A 5,973-nucleotide genomic window follows, 5' to 3' on the forward strand; every position below is an offset into this window, starting at 1 on the left:
GTTTTATACTTTTCTGCTGGATGGTTAAGACCAAGGTAAAGCAGGACCTATGCAACAAGAATTGTAGCTTTTGGGTCTGATAAGGTCAGTGAAATCCTCTCAGGATTTATCGTAAGATCCTGTATCTCAGATTGTAGAACCTTTGTCAGTGTCAGCCCTGTGGATGAGTCACGGCCATTGCTTGGCCAATGTGCTGTCTGTGAAAGCCTGAAAAAATGTTTTCCCTCCATGTGACTCTCCTTAGGCACCCTCTACATCACTGATCACTTTCTTCTTTGGCGCCATAATCTCCTTGATCAGAAAATTTGGGACACTACCGAGTTACATGATGTTACAGTACAAGTTCTCATATGTCATGAGTTTTAATTAACCTTGGAAGGCTAGGGCCAAAATGTTGGCTTTCCATGTGACCCTCCTTTTTCTCTAATTTTGGTCTGCAAACTTAGGTTGTTAACCATCCAGAAGACAAGCTTATTGTTATTACCCTACAACCTAGGTTGTTAAGCTTAACCTCACTATCTGTCTGAATATCAAACATCTTAGGCATAACATGGAACAGGCATTTTTCATCAAGTATTGATATGATAAAATTTAAGTCCCTACAGAAAATGATGAAAAAACACTAAAAAATTAGGATATATTTTAAAAATAGGCATAAGAATTATATGCTTCTTATGTTTAAGCAAGCACAAGGGTCTGAGTACAATCACCGGTTCTGAAAACACACACACACACATACACACACACACACACACACACAACTATTAGAACAAATTCCTCTATTCAAACCATTTTGAGTACACAGGTTCAATGGACATTCATCTATATCCCCATTTTTTTTGTTTAGTTCCATTATTTGAATACTATAAGTATGTTAACTAAGCAAAATATTCTAAAAGAGTCCAGTAGTCCACAAGAGTATTGGGACTTCTGCTTCACAGGCAATGTTAGAAGTAATATTCCATTGTGTAAAAATACCACATCATTTTCAACTATTTCTCAAGTGATGGCATCTTGGTTGTTTCCAAGATTTAACTATCACAAATTGTGTTGCTATAAACATAGGCACACATATATCCCTGTGATATGAGGTTTTCAGATCCTCTGGGAAAATTCCCAGTAGAGGAATAGCTGGTTTAAATGGGATTTTCAGTACTAGTTTTGTAAGGCGTCTCCACACTGATTTTCATAATGGTAGCACCAGTCTACATTCCCACCAGCAGTGGACAAGCGTTCTTTTTTCCCCACGGCCTCTCCAACATTTGTTGTTTGTTGATTTTTTTATGATGGCCATTTTTTCTGGGGTGAGAAGACATCTCAATGTTGTTTTAATTTGCATTTCATGGATGGCTAGTGATGTGAAACATTTTTTCATATATTAATGCACTTTTTATTTCATCCTCTGAGAAGTGTGTGTTCATCTCAGATGTTCATTTCTGTGCTGGGTCTTTAAATTTTGGGGTCCTAGTGTTTTTTAGTTCTTTATAAATTCTGGAGAGCAGTCCTTTTTCTGAGTGCTTATTTGTCATGATTTTTTCCAAATTTGTGGGTTGTCTTTTCACTTTGTTGGTAATTTTTTTTGATGTGAAAAAAACTTCTCAGTAAGAGAACGTCCCAGTTGTTAATTCTTTCAACTGTTTCCCATGTGATTTGATTTTTGTTCATGAAATCTTTGACTACCCCTATGTCTTCAAGAGTTCTTCCTAATCTCTCATCCAGGAGATTTAGTGTCTCTGTTTTAAAGTTTAGATGTTTAATTCATTTTGACTTTAGCTTAGTGTATGGTGATAGACCTGGGTCAAGTTTTAGTTTTTGGCATGTAGAGAGCCAGTTTTTCCAGCACCATTTGTTAAAGAGGCTATCTTTCTTCCAGTGAGTATGTTTAGCCCCTTTGTCAAAGATAAGGTGGCTGAGTGTGTTCATAGGGGCTTCAGGGTCTTCTAATCTATTCCATTAATCCTCAGGTTTATTTAGTTGCCAGTACCATACTGACTTTATCACAGTCGCCTTGTAGTATAATTTCAAGTCAGGAATTGTAATGCCTCCTGCCTTGTCTTTATTGCCCAGGATTGCTTTTGCTATTCTAGGTCTCTTCTGGTTCCAAATAAATTTTAGGAATGATTTCTCTAGGTCTGTGAGGTTTGTTGGTGGTAGTCTGATAGGTATTGCATTAAATCGGTACAGCATTATTGGGAGTATGACCATCTTCATAATGTTGTTTTTTTCCTATCCAGGAGCATGGAATATCTTTCCATTTTCTGAAACCCTCTACGATCTCTTTTTTAAGAGTACTGTAATTTTCCTTAAAAAGATCTTTGACTTCTTTAGTTGTATTAATTCCATGGTATTTCATTTTCCTCAGTGCTATTGTAAAAGGTATTATTTCTATAATTTCCCTCTCTGTGTGTTTGTTATCTGTGTATTGGAATGCTATTGAATTTGGGTATTGACTTTATAACCTGCTGTGCTACTGAATTTCTATATTAATTCTAGTAACTTTTTGGTGGAATTTTTTTGGTCTTCCAAGTAGAGCATCTTGTCATCTGCAAATAATGATAATTTAACTTCTTTACCTATTCTTATTCCTTTTATTCCTTTCTCTTGTCTAATGGCTGTAGCTAATGATTCCAGAACTATATTGAATAGAAGTGGTGATAGAGGGCATCCTTGTTTTGTACCAGATCTAAGAGTAAAAGATTTCAGTTTTTCCCCATTTAGGATTATGTTAGCCATTGGGTTTTCACAAATCCCTTTTACCAGATTGAAGTAGATGCCATCTATTCCAATTTTCTGAAGGATTTTGATAATGAATGAGTGTTGGACTTTGTCAAAGACTTTTCTGCATCGATGGAGATGATCATGTGGTTTTCAGTTTTCGCTCTATTGATATAGTGTATTACATTTATAGATTTTCGAATAGTGAACCATTCTTGCATCTCAGGGATGAATCCTACCTGGTCATGGTGTATGATCTTCTTGATGATTTGCTGTATTCTATTTGCTAGTATTTTATTGAGTATTTTGGCATCTATGTTCATGAGGGAGATCCTCCTGTAGTTCTCTTTCTTAGTTGTGTCTTTCCCTGGTTTTGGTATTAGTATAATACTTGCCTCCAGGAATGATTTTGGGAAGATTACTTCCTTTTCAATTTCATGGAAGAATTTGAGGAGTGTAATGACTAAATTTTCTGTAAATTTCTTGTAGAATTATGCTGTGAATACATCTGAACCTGGGCTTTTATTTGCCGGTAAGTTTTTAATTACATCTTGAATTTCATTGGCTGTTAGTGAGCTATTCAGAGTGGTTATATTTTGTCTATTCAGTTGTGGTAATTTTTAACTTTCTAGGAATCTGTGCTTTTCTTCTGTGTCTTCTATTCTGTGAGAGTAAAGATTTTCAAAGTAGCTATTGATAATCTTCTGAATTTCCACTGGGTCTGTGGTAATTACACACTTTTCTTTCCTTAGTGCTAGTATTTGAATTTTTTCTTTTCTCTTTTTGATGAGGTTAGCTAGTGGTTTATCAACTTTATTTATTCTTTCAAAGAACCAGCATTTTACTTTTTTAAAAAAAATTCTTTTCTTCATCTCAATTTAATTAATTTCTGCTCTAGTCTTCATGATTTCTTCCCATTTTGGGCGCTGTATTTGGTTTGCTCTTCCTTTTCTAGTTGTGGAAAATGCAGCATTAGGGTATTTATTTGTTCCCATTCTGTTTTCCCAATATGTGAGTTCACAGCTATGAATTTCTGTCTGAGAACTGCTTTTATTGTATCCCATAAATTCCAATAATTGTGCTTGAATTTTCATTGAATTGTACATATTTTTGAATTTATTGTTTAACTTCATCTGTGACCCATTGGTTGCTGAGTAGGGTGCTTTTTCCATGTATTTAGGGTTTCTTTTTCTGATTTCTTTTGTCATTTATTTCCAGTTTCACTGCACTGTGGTCAGATAATGAGCAAGGGATATTTTCTGTTTTCTTTCATGTACTTAAGCATGACCTATGGACCAATATGTGGTCTATTTTTAAAAATGACCCATGTGCAGCTGAGAAAAATGTGTATTCAGCTGTGTTTGGGTGGAACACTCTGTATATGTCCACCAAGTCCATTTGTTTCATGCTCTGGTTTAGTTCTGTTATTTCTTAGCTATGTTTTTGTCTCGTTCACCTATCTTTTGGGGATAAGGGAGTGTTATGGTCTCCTGTTAAGATTGTGGTATTGGATATTAGATTTTTCATGCCCATTAAGATTTACTTCAAAAAAAAGATTTACTTCATATAGTTGGATGTTCCTGTGTTTGGTGCATACATATTTATGTGTGTTACCTCTTCCTCTTAAATTTTTCCCCTAAACAGTATATAGTGGCCTTCTTTGTTTCGCTTGATCACTCTTGGCTTGAAGTTGAGACTGTCTGAGAATAGGATTGCTACCTGCTTTTTTTGAGGCACTGGGGCATATAATATTGGGTTCCATTCTTTGACTTTCAGCCTATGAATGTCTTTATGAGTTAAATGTGTTTCTTGTATACAGCATATTGTTGGATTTTGATTCCTAATTCACTATGCCAGTCTATTTCTCTTAATTGGTGAATTTTGTCCATTTACATTGATGCTTTTAATTGAGATGTATTGACTTATGATTTACATTTTATTTACCTGTTTTCATTACTCCTTTTTCTCCTGTGTTTAATTGCTTGCCTTATTCAGTTGGTTGCTTCTGATCTCATTTGTGGAGTTGAGATCATTTTGGTCCTTCTCTAGAATATGTTTCATTAGCCTGTGAGGGTCAGCTTCGTCATCATGAAATTATTTTGTTTTTCTTTGTCATGGAAGTATTTCACTTCTCCCTCCAATTTGAAAAAGAGTTTTGCAGGGTATAGTAGTCTGGGCCAGAATTTTTTTCATAGAGGACTTGAAGTACTCTGCTCCATGCTGTTCTTGCCTTCATGGTTTGAGAAAAGAAGTTATCCATAATTCTGATGGGTCTTCCTTTGAATGTGATCTTCTTCTTTTCTCTAGTGTCTTTCAGTACATTATTCTTGTGCTGAATTTCTAGGATACGTCTTGGTGTGTTTTTAATTGGGTTGAGGTTACTTGGTGTTCTGTGTGGTTCAGTTACCTGAATGTCAGATTGTTTCCTCATATTGGGGCAGTTTTCTGCTATTACTTCTGCCCATATTTTTTAGTGTCATTTGTTTTGACTCCTTCTTTCTCATTGATGCCTTTAAGCCTTACATGGTTCATCTTTGCATCATCTTGCAGGTGCCGGTTTATATTTTCCAGCATCCTAGTTGTTTTTAAGAGATCCTTTCTTACATTTTCACTAGCTGCATCAGCCTCTTCAAGATCTGAAACTCTGTCTTCACCTTCACTTTAATGGTTTTGCAAGCTTCTGATTGAGATTTTAAATTCCTCTATATCTCTTTGACTCTGCTTCATGAGATCTATTTGATTCCTGTATTGCTCTTTCAAGGAATTGGTCATTTCTCTAATCTACTCTATTTTTTTTTATCAATGTCTTCTTTAGAAGCAGTCATTAATTGTTTCACTGCAGTGTTTTTTTCAGATTGGGTTTCCTTCCTATATTTCTGTAGTTGATTCTTTACTTCAGATACTATGAGCTCTGAGAATTCTTTTCTTATTTCAGGAAATTCCATTCTGCATTCCTCTATAACTTTCTGTTGTTGCTTATTTACTATTGATGTTAGTAATTCGTACATATGAGCTGAGCTAGTAGAAAAGAATTCCACTCTGAGTTCCTCTATGCCTTTCTGTTGTTACTTATTTACTATTGATGCTATTAATAAATACATTTGACCTGAGCTAGTGTCCTCTTTACTTGTTTTGGTTGGGCATTCGGTTTCCTCCATATGTTTCTGCATTTGATTCTATACTGCTGATGTTATTAATTCAGGGATATCTTTTTTCATTTTCAACCTGAGTTCCTCTATACCTTTCTGCAGCTGTTTC

Source organism: Octodon degus, unplaced genomic scaffold, assembly GCF_000260255.1.
Source record: "Octodon degus isolate 3935 unplaced genomic scaffold, OctDeg1.0 scaffold00121, whole genome shotgun sequence".
Lineage (NCBI taxonomy): Eukaryota > Metazoa > Chordata > Mammalia > Rodentia > Octodontidae > Octodon > Octodon degus.